Here is a 16,585-nt window from a genome sequence, read left to right as displayed (position 1 = left end):
TCTCTCTTTCTCTCTGTTTAATGAATGAATAAAATCTCTTAAAAAAATGTTCCTTTTACAAGTTATTATGCTGACTTCCTTCTTTCTAGTTTTCTGTATCTAGGGCTTTGTCATCTTGATATAAATTGCAATGTTTAAAATTAAGAAATTCAAAGGCTTGAGAGTTGGAGTTTAGTAGAGTAACCAATCATGGAAAACACTGAAATAAAGGGTAAACAGAGTGTAATCATGGATGTGCAAGACAAAATAGCAGTTGGAGTATGGCTTCTCATGGAGCTGCAAAATGTCCTTTGGAATCCCTACCAGAAAAAAAAATGACTGTAATAAAGCCATGTGGAATTAGAATGTGTCACAAGTTCCAAGGTCATTAATAGGTAAATTAGGTCATAACTTGTATACATTAGCAATCAGAAGACTGCCATTGTTCATTCACCATATATATAGCTATCCATAGAAATAGCAAGAACAATAACAATTTTTAATAGCACAAGTTAATGGTAAAAAGTACTCATTACAATAAGTAAAATAAGGTGTTGATCTTTGCTTATGTGATATTATAGCCTTGTCACTCATTAATAGGCTTCAGTATAATCACATGAATTAAATCCTGATGCTATTTCTTCATTTAATATGCCCTATAAACACATACTTACATATTTATAGACACACAAATTTTTTATTCAGCTATTTTAAATACTCTATTTTCAGTTCACTCCCTGGTATTGCCAACTCTCATCTCTAGCTCATTTAATTTCAGTACGTTCATGCAGCTTCCAAAGTGATGAAGAGTCAATCTTTTGCTAATCCACCAGTCCCTAAAAGACTAATGTTTCCACTTTAATACCCCAAATTTCTTCCTCTTGTCTGCAAGACCCACATTCTTCCCACACATTCATAATATATTGACTAAACTTGTTTCATAATTGAACTCCATCTATTTCCCCAAGATCCTCCAAACTATGTAGAACAACATTTTCACTTATCCTGGAAGTGGGAAAATATGGACCTTCTCTGAATCTCACACCTAAGGGCTTCGTTTTCCCCAGACAAAATAATTAATACTTGTGGGAGGCCTCAACTAGAGGGTGGGTGGGTTTGGATGCTGTTGTATTCAAACCCAGCTATTGCATCTCTCTTCTGTGCTTGTTGTCAGTTTGTGTTGATTTTGGGGTACTCTGATGCTTGTTACCAGAAAATTTTCACTGGACATCATGAACGACTGTTATAAAAAATTTGTATTCTTTAGGCACCGCAACTCTTGAACATATCTGTTTGTTCACATCAAATATAGTAAGCTTTATAAATATCCCCTTTTTCTTAACTAGTCTCCCTGTCCAACTAGGGCTTGATCTCCCAGCTCTGAGATCAAGACCTGAGCTAAAATCATGAGTCAGTCCCTTAAGTAAGGAGCCATCCAGGCACCCTTACAAATATCCCACTTTAAACAGAATTTTGCTGGATATATTTAAGATTATTTTTATTGATTAGAATTATATTAAAATAAATTACTTTATGATATACATTTTATTTTATTGACCTAAGTTTAGATAAGCATATGAAGTAATGGCTAAATTATTTTTATGCATTTACTGTTTCTTTACAAAATTGTATTTAAATTCTAGTTGGCTAACATATAGTGCAAAATTGATTTCAGGAATAGAATTTAGTGATTCACCATTTACATATAACATTCAGTGCTCATCAGAAGTGCCCTCTTTAATACCCATCACCCATTTAGCCCATCTCCCCCCACCTCTCCTCCATCAACCCTGTTTATTCTCTATAGTTAATATTCTCTTACTGTTTGTTTTACTCATGTATCCTTTGGTTAAATATATAGTACTATATATTGTTGTAAAAAAATTGCAGTAATCATCCCCTTTCATTTTCCCAGTCAATGGTTTGGGGGAAGTGTTTTTCTTGTATAGTCCCCTGAATGTTGCTCTATTTCTCTCTCCTTTCTCCATGATCAGGGCTCCCTCTAGCTACTGCAAACTTGATTCTTTTCTCCCACAAATCACATCACCACAACTCTTTCCACCTTGTGGCCTCTTTCTCCCTCTAGTTGTTTGGTTTGTTCTCTCAGTGCTCATGGATTTCATGGATGTTCAGAATGATTTGATAATTATCTATCTGTGTTAGATGGATGGGGCAAGCATTAGTCCTCCTAATGTTGGGCCATCTTAACTCTTCCCTCCCATATATTTAATTTAAATTTTCTTTTTCATAATTTAAATTGTATGCATTTATTTATGTTTGTGTATGGTGTGCAAAAATTATGTATGTGTGCCCGTGTTTAAGTCTCAAAAATTTTTCTAGATTGTTGTAAAGCTTTAAAACTCTTGATACTATGTTTATAATACCTAGTCTTTAAAATGTTGTCTCCAAAATTTAACAAACAAAAGAAAAAACAATAACAAAAGGAACTAAAAAACACACTCTTTAGAGAACAAACAGATGGTTATCAGAAGGGTGGTAGATGTGGGAATGCTTGAAGCAGGTGAAGGGGATTAAGAGTACACTCATCTTGTTGAGCACTGAGTAATGTATAGAATTGTTGAGTCACTATATTTCACACCTTACACTAATATAACACTGTATGTTAAATCACTGGAATTAAAATTTTTAAAAAAATCTTAAAAACTAAAAATTAAATAAATAAGTAAAATGCCTACCCCAAGTCCAACATTGATAACATGTTACACTAGACTTGTTTGCAATAGCTGTAAACAAGAGCAGAATACATGACACATGACCCAACTTGGCCCATTAACTCTCATTCCATTCACATTGTCCAATATGAATAGAAGAACAAGGTTCTGAATGCTTTTCCTCAGCTACCCTGAGCTTTCTCAAAGTTAATTTGCAAAATTATGCATTCCTGCTTTTCTCTTAAACTTACATTTTTTTATTTTTTCATAGCTCCAAGTCCCTTTTTTATGTATAACAACCATTTCACATTTTTCTTTTTTTATTATTTATGTGAGTCATCATACATTATCAGTTTTGGATGTAGTTTTCCAAGATTCATTGTTTACATATAACACCCAGTGCTCCATGTAATAAGTGCCCTCCTTAATACCCACCACCAGGCTCACCCATCCCCCCAATCCCCTTCCCTCTAAAACCCGCAGTTTGCTTCCCAGAGTCCATAGTCTCTCATGGTTCATCTCCCACTCTAATTTCCTCCCATTCATTTTTCCTTTCCTTCCTCTAACGTCGTCCGTGTTATTCCTTATGTTCTACAAGTAAGTGAAACCATATGATAATTGACTTTCTCTGCTTGACTTATTTCATTCAGCATAATCTCCTTCAGTCCCATCCGTGTTGATACAAAAGTTGGGTATGCATTCTTTCTGATGGCTGAGTAATATTCCATTGTATATATGGATTATATCTTCTTTAACCATTCATCTGTTGAAGGTTTTCTCGGTTCTTTCCACAGTTTGGCTATTACAGACATTGCTGCTATGAACACTGGGGTGCAGATGTCCCTTCTTTTCACTACGTCTGTATCTATGGGGTAAATACTAGGTAATGCAATTGCAGGATCATAGGGTCACTCTATTTTTAATTGAGGAATCTCCACACTGTTTTACAAAGTGGCTGCACCTTATAGTTTTGGGTACAATTGTGAATGGGATTGACTCCTTAATTTCTCCAAAACTATAAGATACCTAGGAATAAACCTAACCAAAGAGACTAAGAATCTATACACAGAAAATTATAAAGTACTCATGAAAGAAATTGAGGAAGACACAAAAAAATGGAAAAATGTTCCATGCTCCTGGATTGGAAGAATAAATATTGTGAAAATGTCTATGCTACCTAAAGCAATCTACACATTTAATGCAATCCCTATCAAAATACCATCCATTTTTTTCAAAGAAATGGAACAAATAATCCTAAAATTTATATGGAACCAGAAAAGACCTCGAATAGCCAAAGGAATATTGAAGAACAAAGCCAAAGTTGGTGGCATCACAATTCCGGACTTCAAGCTCTATTACAAAGCTGTCATCATCAAGACAGCATGGTACTGGCACAAAAACAGACACATAGATCAGTGGAACAGAATAGAGAGCCCAGAAATCGACCCTCAACTCTATGGCCAACTCATCTTCGACAAAGCAGGAAAGAATGTCCAATGGAAAAAAGACAGCCTCTTCAATAAATGGTGCTGGGAAAATTGGACGGCCACATGCAGAAAAATGAAATTGGACCACTTCCTTACACCACACACGAAAATAGACTCCAAATGGATGAAGGACCTCAATGTGAGAAAGGAATCCATCAAAATCCTTGAGGAGAATGCAGGCAGCAACCTCTTCGACCTCAGCCGCAGCAACATCTTCCTAGGAACAACGGCAAAGGCAAGGGAAGCAAGGGCAAAAATGAACTATTGGGATTTCATCAAGATCAAAAGCTTTTGCACAGCAAAGGAAACAGTTAACAAAACCAAAAGACAGCTGACAGAATGGGAGAAGATATTTGCAAACGACATATCAGATAAAGGGCTAGTATCCAAAATCTATAAGGAACTTAGCAAACTCAACACCCAAAGAACAAACAATCCAATCAAGAAATGGGCAGAGGACATGAACAGACATTTCTGCAAAGAAGACATCCAGATGGCCAACAGACACATGAAAAAGTGCTCCACGTCACTCGGCATCAGGGAAATACAAATCAAAACCACAATGAGATATCACCTCACACCAGTCAGAATGGCTAAAATGAACAAGTCAGGAAATGACAGATGCTGGCGAGGATGTGGAGAAAGGGGAACCCTCCTCCACTGTTGGTGGGAATGCAAGCTGGTGCAACCACTCTGGAAAACAGCATGGAGGTTCCTCAAAATGTTGAAAATAGAACTACCCTATGACCCAGCAATTGCACTACTGTGTATTTACCCTAAAGATACAAACATAGTGATCCGAAGGGGCACGTGTACCCGAATGTTTATAGCAGCAATGTCTACAATAGCCAGACTATGGAAAGAACCTAGATGTCCATCAACAGATGAATGGATAAAGAAGAGGTGGTATATATACACAATGGAATACTATGCAGCCATCAAAAGAAATGAAATCTTGCCATTTGCGACGACGTGGATGGAACTAGAGCGTATCATGCTTAGTGAAATAAGTCAATCGGAGAAAGACAACTATCATATGATCTCCCTGATATGAGGACATGGAGAAGCAACATGGGGGGGTAGGGGGATAGGAGAAGAATAAATGAAACAAGATGGGATTGGGAGGGAGACAAACCATAAGTGACTCTTAATCTCACAAAACAAACTGGGGGTTGCTGGGGGGAGGTGGGATTGGGAGAGGGGGAGCGGGCTATGGACATTGGGGAGGGGAGGCGAACCATAAGAGACTATGGACTCTGAAAAACAACCTGAGGGTTTTGAAGGGTCAGGGGTGGGAGGTTGGGGGAACAGGTGGTGGGTAATGGGGAGGGCACGTTTTGCATGGAGCACTGGGTGTTGTGCAAAAAGAATGAATACTGTTACGCTGAAAAAATAAATAAAATGAAAAAAAAAAAAAAAACAAAGTGGCTGCACCAACTTGCAATCCCACCAGCAGTGTAAGAGGGTTCCCCTTTCCCCACATCCTCTCCAACATTTGTTGTTTCTTGCCTTGTTAATTTTTGCCATTGTAAATGGTGTAAGGTAGTATCTCAATGTGGTTTTGATTTAAATTTCACTGATGGCTAATGATGATGAACATTTTTTCATGTGTCTGTTAGCCATTTGTATATCTTCATTGAAGAAGTGTCTGTTCATGTCTTCTGCCCATTTCTTGACCTGTTTGTCTGTTTTTTGGGTGTTGAGTTTGAGAAGTTCTTTATAGATCTTGGATATCAGCCCTTTTTCTGTAGTGTTATTTGCAAATACCTTCTCCCATTCCATGGGTTGCCGCTTTGTTTTGTTGACTGTTTCCTTTGCTGTGCAGAAGCTTTTGATCTTGATGAATCCCAAAAGTTCATTTTCAGTTTTGTTTCCCTTGCCTTTGGAGATGTGTCTTGAAAGAAGTTTCTGTGGCCAGTGTTGAAGAGGTTACTGCTTATGTTCTCGTCTAGGATGTTGAAGGTTCCCTGTCTCACACTGAGGTCTTTCAACCATTTTGAGTCTATCTTTTTGTATGGTGTAAGAGAATGGTTGAGTTTCATTCTTCTATATATAGCTGTCCAATTTTCCCAGCACCATTTATTGAAGAGACTGTCTTTTTTCCACTGGATATTTTTTCCTGCTTTGTCAAAGATTATTTGAGCATAGAGTTGAGAGTCCACATCAGGGATCTCTACTCTGTTCCACTGGTCTATGTGCCTGTTTTTTGTGCCAGTACCATGCTGTCGTGGTGATCACAGCTTAGTAATAAAGCTTGAAATCAGGCAACATGATGTCCCAGCTTTGTTTTTATTTTTCAACATTTCCTTGGCAATTCAGGGTCTTTTCTGGTTCCATACAATTTTAAGATTGTTTGTTCCAGCACTTTGAAAAATGCTGATATTGTTTGAATCTGGCTGGCGTTGGAAGCATAGATTGCTCAGGATAGAATAGCTATTTTAACAATGCTTATTCTTTCAATCCATGAGCTTGAAATGTTTTTCCATCTTTTTGTGTCTTCTTCAATTTCTTTCATGAGAGTTCTGTAGTTCCTCCAGTATAAATACTTTACCTCTTTGGTTAGGTTTATTCCAAGGCATCTTATGTTTTTTGTTCCTATTGTAAATGGAGTCAATTCTCCAATTTCCCTTTCTACAGTTTCATTGTTAATGTACAAGAAAACAACTGATTTCTGTGCATTTATGTATACTGGCACATTACAGAGTTGCTGTATGAGTTCTAATAATTTTGAGGTGGAGTCTTTTGGGTTTTCCACATAAAGTATCATGTCATCTGCAAAGAGAATATGACTTCTTCATTGCTGATTTGAATACATTTTATTTTTTTGTTGTTGTTGTTATCTGATTGCTGTTGCTATGACTTCTAGTACTATGTTGAACAATAGTGGCGAAAGTGGGCATCCTTGTCATGTTTTTGATTGAAATGGGAAGGCTCTCAGCTTTCCCACATAGAGAATGATATATCCTGTGGGCTTTTAATAGACGGATTTTATGAAGTTGGGGAATATTCCCTCTATCCCTATGCTCTGAAGAATTTTAATCAGGAAAGGATGCTGTATTTTGTCAAATGCTTTTTCTGCATCAATTGAGAGGACAATGTGGTTCTTCTCTCTTCTTCCTTTGTTCTATCACATTGATTGATTTGTGAAAGTTGAACTACCCTTTCATCCTAGGGATAAACCCCACCTAGTCATGGCCATGGTCATCTTTCAAAAAAGATCAAAACTCGACCTTTTTAATGTACTGTTGGATTCTATTAACTAGGCTCTTGTTAAGAAATTTGGCATTCATATTTATCAAGGATATTGGTCTGAAATTCTCCTTTTTGATGGGGTCTTTGCCTGGTTTGGTGATCAAGGTAATGCTGGTTTCAAAGAAAACGTCTGGAAGTTTTCCTTCTGTTTCTATTTTTTTAAGCATATTCAGGAGAATAGGTATTATTTCTCTTTAAATGTTTGGTAGAATTCCTCAGGGAATCCATCAGGTCCCGGACGCTTGTTTTTTGGGAGGTTTTTGATCACTGCTTCAATCTCGTTACTAGATCTTGGTCTATTCAAGTTGTAAATTTCTTCCTGTTTCTGTCTTAGAAGTTTGTAAGTTTCCATGAATGCATCCATTTCTTCTAGGTTACTTAACTTATTGACATATCGCCTTTGATAATAATTTCTGATTATTGTTTCTATTTTCTTGGTGTTAGTCTTGATCTCTCCACTTTCAGTCACAATTTTATTAATTTGGGTCCTTACTCCTTTTTTTTTTTTAGATTAGTCTGGCCAGTGTCTTATTGATCTTACTAATTCTTTCAAAAAACAGCTTCTAGTTTCATTGATGTGTTCTACTGTATCTCTGGTTTCTAACTCATTGATCTCTGCTCTAATCTTAATTATTTCAATTCTCATGAATGGAGTAGCCTTAATTTGTTGTTGATTCTGCAGTTCTTTAAGGTATAAAGAGATTTTGTGTATTTGGGATATATATATATATGTAAATATATATGTATATATTTACATATATATGTATGTTTGTTTTTTTTTTTTTTTGAGTGAGGCTTGGATGTTTATGTATTTCCCCCTTAGGACTGCCTTTTCCATATCCCATAGGTTTTGGACCAATGTATCTTCATTCTCATCATTTTCCAAGAATTGTTTAAGTTCTTTGATTTCCTTGTTGATCTAAACAGTCTTGAGCAGGATAATCTTTAGCTTCCAGGTGTTTGAATTTCTTCCAAACTTTTTCTTGTGATTAAGCTCCAGTTTCAAAGCATTGTGGTCTGAGAATATGCAGGGAATAATCTCAATCTTTTGATATTAGTTGAGACCTGATTTGTGGCCCAGTATGTGGTCTATTCTGGAGAAAGTTCCATGTGCGCTTGAGAAGAATGAGTGTTCTGTTGGTTTAGGGTGGAATATTCTGTATATATCTATGAGGTGAATCTGGTCCCAATGTGTCATTCAATGCTCTTGTTTCTTTATTGATTTTCTGCTTAGATGATCTATTACTGAGAGCAGTGTGTTAAGATCCCTTACAATTAATGTGTTCATATCAATATGACTCTTAATTTTTATTAACAGTTGGCTTATGTAGTTGGCTGCCATATTGGGGGTACAAATATTTACAATTGTTAGATCTTCTTGTTGGAGAGACCCTTTAAGAATGATGCAGTGTCTGTTGGTGGGAATGCAAGCTGGTGCAACCACTCTGGAAAACAGCATGGAGGTTCCTCAAAATGTTGAAAATAGAACTACCCTATGACCCAGCAATTGCACTACTGTGTATTTACCCTAAAGATACAAACCTAGTGATCCAAAGGGGCACGTGCACCCAAATGTTTATAGCAGCAATGTCTACAATAGCCAAACTATGGAAAGAACCTAGATGTCCATTAACAGATGAATGGATAAAGAACAGGTGGTATATATACACAATGGAATACTATGCAGCCATCAAAAGAAATGAAATCTTGCCATTTGCGACAACGTGAATGGAACTAGAGGGTATCATGCTTAGTGAAATAAGTCAATTGGAGAAAGACAACTATCATATGATCTCCCTGATTTGAGGATGTGTAGATGCAACATGGGGGATTAGGGGGATAAGAGAAGAATAAATGAAACAAGATGGGATTGGGAGGGAGACAAACCATAAGTGACTCTTAATCTCACAAAACAAACTGGGGGTTGCTGGGGGGAGTTGGGGTTGGGAGAGGGGGAGGGGTTATGGACATTGAGGAGGGTATGTGCTATGGTGAGTGCTGTGAAGTGTGTAAACCTGATGATTCACAGACCTGTACCCCTGGGGATAAAAATACATTATATGTTTATTAAAAAAAAAAAAAAAGAAAGGGTGAATACACAACTTTTGTAGCAACATGGACGGGACTGGAAAGTGATTATGCTGAGTGAAATAGGTCAAGCAAAGAGAGTCAAGTATCATATGGTTTCACTTATTTGTGGAGCATAACAAATGACATGGAGGACATTGGGACATGGAGAGGAGAAGGAAGTTGAGGGAAATTGGAAGGAGAGGCAAACCATAAGAAACTATGGACTCTGAAAAACAACCTGAGGGTTTTGAAGGGCCGGGGGTGGGAGGTTGGGGGAACCAGGTAGTGGTTAATAGGGAGGGCACGTATTGCATGGAGCACTGGGTGTTGTGCAAAAACAATGAATACTGTTACGCTGAAAAAAATAAATAAATGAGTAAAAACATAAAAAAAAAGAATGATGCAGTGTCCTTCTGTATCTCTGACTAAGTCTTTAACTTAAAATCTAATTTGTCTGATATGAGAATCCCCAATTTTCTTTTGAGGCCCATTGGCATGAAAGATGGTTCTCCATCCCTTCACTTTCAGTCTGGATGTATCTTTAGGTTCAAAATGAGTCTCTTGTAGACAGCATATGGATGGGCCCTGTCTTTTCATCCAATCTGCAACCTTATGCCATTTTATGGGAGTATTTAGGCTGTTCATGTTCAGAGTGATTATTGAAAGATATGTTTTTATTGTTATCATGTTGTCTGTCAGATCCTTGTTTCTATAGATTGTCTCATCTATTTCTGTTTTATATCACTCTTGGGGCCTTTCTTCTTTTATAACCCCCTCCCTTAATATTTCTTGTAGGGACAGCTTCGTGGTCATATATTCCTTTAGTCTTTCCTGGTCTTGGAAGCTCTTTATCTCTACATCCATTATAAAAGACAGCCTTGCCAGATAAAGTATTCTTGGTTGCATGTTCTTCTCATTTAGTGCCCTGAATATGTCTTGCCAGCTCTTTCTGGCTTGCCAAGTTTCCATGGACAGGACTGATATTATTCTGAGTATCCTCCCTCTGTATGTATGGAATATCTTCCCCCAGCTGCCCTTAAGGTATTTCTCTGGTTTTATGATTTGTGAGTTTCAGAATCACATGCCCAGTAGGTCTCTTTACCTTCATTGATCTTGTGGGGGTGTCCTCTCTGCCTCTAGGACATGAACGCTTTTTCCAGTCCCCAGATTAGGGGAATTCTTAGCTAGATTTTGCTCAGCTATATCTTCCAGTCCTCTCTCTCTCCACCCCCTCAGGGATCTGAACAATTCTGACACTGGGATGTTTCATGACATCATTTATTATTCTAATTTTGTTTTCATGGATTCTAAGCTATTTGTTCCAGGCCTCCTCCTGATCGTTCTTTTCTATTATTTTGTCTTCTAAATCACTAATTTGTTCTTCTGCCTCACTTACCCTAGCTATTAGAGTATCTAGATTAGATTGGATCTCATTGTCAGCATTTTTAAGTTCTGCCAGATCAGCTCTCACTTTTGCCTTTAGAGAATCTATGTTGTTACTAATGGTTTTCTCCAACCTAGCCATTGTCTGCATAACTGTTATCCTGAATTCTATTTCCAACATCTTGTTTATGGCCATATCCATTAGTTCCATAGCTGAGGTCACAGTCTCTGAATTTTTCCTCTTTTGGGTGTTTCTCTTTCTAATCATACTGGTGGGATGTGGTTGAGGGGAAGTATAGCTGAAAATATCAACTATTGATCCAAGCAAAGTGCACCCTGGAAAGTTTTGGGGCAATCAGAAGTCACTGCCAAAAAGAAAGAAAAAAGAAAAGGAAAAAAAAAAAAAAAACAGCCAAAATGAGCCCCATGAGTAAAATTTATAAAATAAAAAAAAAAAAGACTAACAAAAGAAAAATAAAAATAAAAACACAAATTAAAAAGGAGGGTGTGAAGGTAAGGTGATTATAATCCCTCAATGTGAACAAGGAAGGGTATTTCAGTTCTTTCTGGGTGTATCTTGTTAGTTTTGTTAGAGGACTCAACTTTCCATAGATACAGGGAAATTAAAACTAGTATATCTATAGAGGTAGTATTGAATAGGGTTAAAAAGAACTACATTGAAACTTATATCTATATATAGATAGATGATAGATATAAAGAAAAAGAAAAAAAAGTATATGTATGAGAAAAGTTCAAGTTAAAAAGTTACTATGGAATATGTTGTATTAAACTTCTAGTTGAAATGGTAAGTAAGTAAAAAATAATAAAAGAACAAGAATCATGAGAAAGAATTTAAAAAGAGAGAGATGTAAGTTGTTTCTAAGAAATATGCAGTCTGTGAGGCAACACCAGGAACTTAATATATTGTTTTCCCCTGGTGTTGGGGTTTTATAGTATTATGGGGAACCTGTGGTTGTTGTTCTCTTGTTCTTTCAGCTTGTCTGGGAAAGGGCCTGTTGCATTGTTTTTCACTCAATCCTTCTTGGGAAGAGTTGCCCCATTCCTTATCAAGGGGCTGGGCTCTGTGGAAACCAGTTTTTTTGGCTTTTGTTCTCTGGAGGTTTTTGTTCTTTGGTGGCTTTTCATGCCTTTTCAGAAGGTCAGAGAAAAGTAAATTGTCTGCGCCCTGAACTCTGTCTCAGAGAAAAGCCACTGTATGCTCCTGTCTGAATGGTCCAGAACACAGACTCCCCCTCTGCAAACCCTTGTGAATATCACATCCTCCCACAAGCTGTGAGCACCCCAGCCACCAACTTAGTGATTGCCCTAGCCCCCGCTTGGTCTCTGTATCCCCATGCCACCAAAACTGTAAGTGACCCCAGTCCAGGTAAACCTGGTCCTGGCTGCTGCCATTCCTGGGATCACTGATTCAAGTCCATGTTGGGTTCCCTCAGGCGCATCAAAGGCAGTGGCAGCAGCAGCGGTGGCAGTGGCTTTGATAACAGTGGCAGCCGCTAGCCCCAAGGACCACCGACTTGAGCCCACACAAGGTACTCTTACCCCAGGGACTATGGAGTAAGCAGAGGTGGCTGTGGTGGTCATGCCAGCTGCCAGCCCCAGAGACTGCTAACTTGAGCCCATACTAGGCCCCTTCAGGTATGGGTGAGTGGCAGCTATAGCCAGTCCCAGGACCATGGGCTTAGGTCTGCTTCTGAGGCTGCAAAGTCTCAGTAAGTGTCCCTTAACTCCCTTTGTTCTGTTTGAGTGCTGTTATCAGTCCCTTCCTACCTCCCAGACACTGGTCTCCAAGCTATCGCTGGTCCCCAAACACAGGACACTTTTACACTGGGGTACTACATTCCAGTGGTTCACTTCTGGTGGCTCCCTCTTCCTTCTCTTTATCCTGTGATACCTGTCCATGCACTCCCAAGACCTCTGTACCTCTCCACTGATGCTTCTCTGCCATAGAGAGCCAGAAGTGTATAATCTTACCTCTTAGGCTGATTTCATTGGTGTTCAGAGCAGAGTGCTCTGGTGGATATCAAGTTCAATTCAGGGGACTGGTTGAAGTAAGGTCTCCTACTCCTCCACCATCTTGTTCCCTCCCACCAGACATATTTTTCTATCTGGAATTTCTCACCCAGTCATTTTATATACAATTTCTACATATTCCTTCAAAAATAAGTTCTATTTCTATCACAAATATCAAGTCATAATATAAATTAGAGAACATTAGAAGCAAAATTATCTGTCAACTTTTAATTTGAATTTAAATAGTTCCTATTCTGGTGTTTTATCTTTACATTCTTTTGCATTTATATTGCATAAACAAATTTGTGTTACTATTTTTAAAATAGTTTTACTGGTTATAATGTTAACAATTGATCATCATAAAAATTTCAGAGAATTTCAATACATTAATTTTTAGTGAAACACCCAGAATCCCCTTAACACAACTACTGTTAATATTTTCCTAAATATGGGGCGCCTGGGTGGCTCAGTGGTTTAAGCCGCTGCCTTCAGCTCAGGTCATGATCTCAGGGTCTTGGGATCGAGTCCCACATTGGGCTCTCTGCTCGGCAGGGAGCTTGCTTCTCTCTCACTCTCTCTGCCTGCCTCTCTGCCTACTTGTGATCTCTCTCTGTCAAATAAATAAATAAAATCTTTAAAAAAAATAAATAAAGCACAGTTTATTAAAAAAGTTCATCCAGAGGTATGGATAAAACATGATTAAAGAGAAAGACTAGAAGTGACTCTAGGAGAGTGTTTCATTAGTGTTCTTTAACTTAAAATACATATTAACATAGAATTTTAATGAAAGAGAAAATAATTTCTTAGTTTTATCTTTTAGGTAATGGGGAGGGCACGTTTTGCATGGAGCACTGGGTGTTGTGCAAAAAGAATGAATACTGTTACGCTGAAAAAATAAATAAAATGGAAAAAAAAAAGAATTGCAAACATTTAAACTAAGGATAGCAGCTAAAATTTTATGAAACATACTGTGGTCTGGATATTGCTACTACTATGTGTGTGTGTGTGTGTGTGTGTGTGTGTGTGTGTGTTAATTCAACAATATAAATATGTAATATCTTATCCTTTTTACAGATAAAGATAGTGAGGCAGGAAGAGGTTACATAATATTCTTTTTTAAATTAATTATCATTTGCATGCCAATTATGCCAGGCCTTGCATTAGTTTCAGAAAATGGAACAGTGAGAAGTACACACAATCCTCTGACATTAATGACGGGCCAGGATTTGAAACCAGTAAGACTCCAGAGCATAGGTACTTATAATTACTCAATGTTACCATGTTTCTGCTTTCCAGTTTTGTGAATTTATAAAGAGGCAAATTGTAATGTCCTAAATGTAGAAATATTTAGCAATTTTTGCAAGTTAGTGAAACAGAAAATATAAATATTTTATGACCATTAAATCTAGCAAAAGACTTCCTATGAAATATGAAGGGAATGTTATAAGTATATAACACATATTATACTAAGATGAAGTGAATAGTAGGATTACAGAAGAGCTTAGGGCAAGATAACAGACAACAAATCATACAATTAGTTTCCTAAATTTGAGTAAAAAGAAGGTCCACAAGAATTTTTATTCTACAATTTCCCTCATTTTAAAACTCTTACTTTCTAGTCCAAGTTAAGCTGGCTAGGGAGTACCTTTAGTAATTCTTTTTTAGTGTAACTATGTGGGTGGTATATGTTCTGAACCATTATTTATAATGCTTTTTAGCTCATGTATGAACAAAAAATTAACCATATGACAACAAATTTTTCCTCAAAACTCTGAAACTACTGCTTTCTTGAATTTAGTGTTTCATGATGGCATGATGTCATCCCGACTGATTTTCAGAATATAGTCTCTTTTAATGATTTCAACACCTATATAAATTAGTTATTCTGATTTTTGCTAGGATTTTTTCCAATTTAAGTCTGTAGACTAGAAGGCACTGATTTCATTTAAGAGAAAATACCAAGATGAAGAGAGGAAGGATGACTAAATATTATATTCTGGATTCTGAATTGTCAAAATTATCTTTTCTTTCATCCTCTAGGCAAGAAGTTAGATATATCTTGTTGAGGAGTTTTACTAATCCTAGAAGGAAAGCCTACTAATAATGAAGTGGAGCTCCTCATTTTAATGCCCATTTAGAATAACCAGTAGTGAAATTAGCAGTTTATCATTATTTTCCTTATATTCAGAATTTCCAACCAGAGTTAGTCTCTAAGAACAAATAACAAGGTAGTAGCTTTGAGCTGTGGCAGCCTGTAGGAAGATGTGAAAGGTTAGGAATCCACTTTCCAAAAATTGAGTATAAAGGTGAAGAAAACAGCCAAAAAGACACCACCATTCTCAAGGGCTTTCTCTACAAATTCCCCAAAACAACTGATAAATGTTTACTTATGAAAAAAATGCTAGAATTTTGGGTGAGAAGAGTAGAAGACTGCTAGCTTTATTGCCTACAGCTGCTACCATTTTCCCAAATCCAGCTCAGGGGAAAGTGTTACTAAGGCACAGCTTACCATGAAAACCAGCAACTTGTGAACAGTATTTTAGGAAGAGTGCAAAAATTCATACCTTGTGTCATTTTTAAACAAGTAGCAAACACAAAAGGAAATGAAGGTGAAGACACACTGCTTATCCCAGAAACTATCCTAACTAAGGTAAGAACATGTCTTTATTGTTAAGGCCCTCTAGACTTCCAATCCTATGTAAGGGGAATGGAGAAGTTATGAGGCTGGAAAAAAGTATTTGTGGAAGTAGAGGGCAGAGAATGTTTTCAGTGGACTTTCTGGAGAAATAGATCATTCTAGGCCTGGGCAGGATATGTAGAGATGTGCCTGAAACATCTTATAGTGACAGAAAGTAAAGAAGTGCTATTTAAAAAAAAAAAGGAAAGGGAAGAAAGAAAAAAGAAAAAAAAAGAAAAAAATATACCCCCCAGCCACTACACACAAACAGACACACACACACACACACACACACACACACACTCACACATCCTCTACAATGCCCATGGTACACATAAACCAATTGAGCTTCCACTAGTCAAATTTGGAGCATTATGAGAAACAAAATAAAACAGTATTACATTATAACCCAAAGTATAAAATAAATGTCCATGACTCCTTGACTCCCAACTACTAAAAGCAAATGAGTGAATAAATAAATGGGAGAGAAGTAATAAATCTGTGCAGAATTCCAAATAACTTATGTAGATACTCCTCCTTCAAAGACATAGAATATAACTCTCAGTCCCTTCAGTGTGGTTTGTGTATTGGGAATTCATCTCCAAAAGTACCTATGGAAAAGGGGGAAAAGAGTAACTTTGCAGTGGAAGAAACTGATCAAAAAAATTAGCTGGGAGATAATATGATAGTTGTCTTTCTCCGATTGACTTATTTCACTAAGCATGATACGCTCTAGTTCCATCCACGTCGTCGCAAATGGCAAGATTTCATTTCTTTTGATGGCTGCATAGTATTCCATTGTGTATATATACCACATCTTCTTTATCCATTCATCTGTTGATGGACATCTAGGTTCTTTCCATAGTTTGGCTATTGTAGACATTGCTGCTATAAACATTCGGGTACACGTGCCCCTTTGGATCACTAGGTTTGTATCTTTAGGGTAAATACCCAGTAGTGCAATTGCTGGGTCATAGGGTAGTTCTATTTTCAACATTTTGAGGAACCTCCATGCTGTTTTCCAGAGTGGTTGC

Source organism: Meles meles, chromosome 2 (assembly GCF_922984935.1).
Source record: "Meles meles chromosome 2, mMelMel3.1 paternal haplotype, whole genome shotgun sequence".
Lineage (NCBI taxonomy): Eukaryota > Metazoa > Chordata > Mammalia > Carnivora > Mustelidae > Meles > Meles meles.
Note: the sequence above shows the minus strand (reverse complement) of the source record.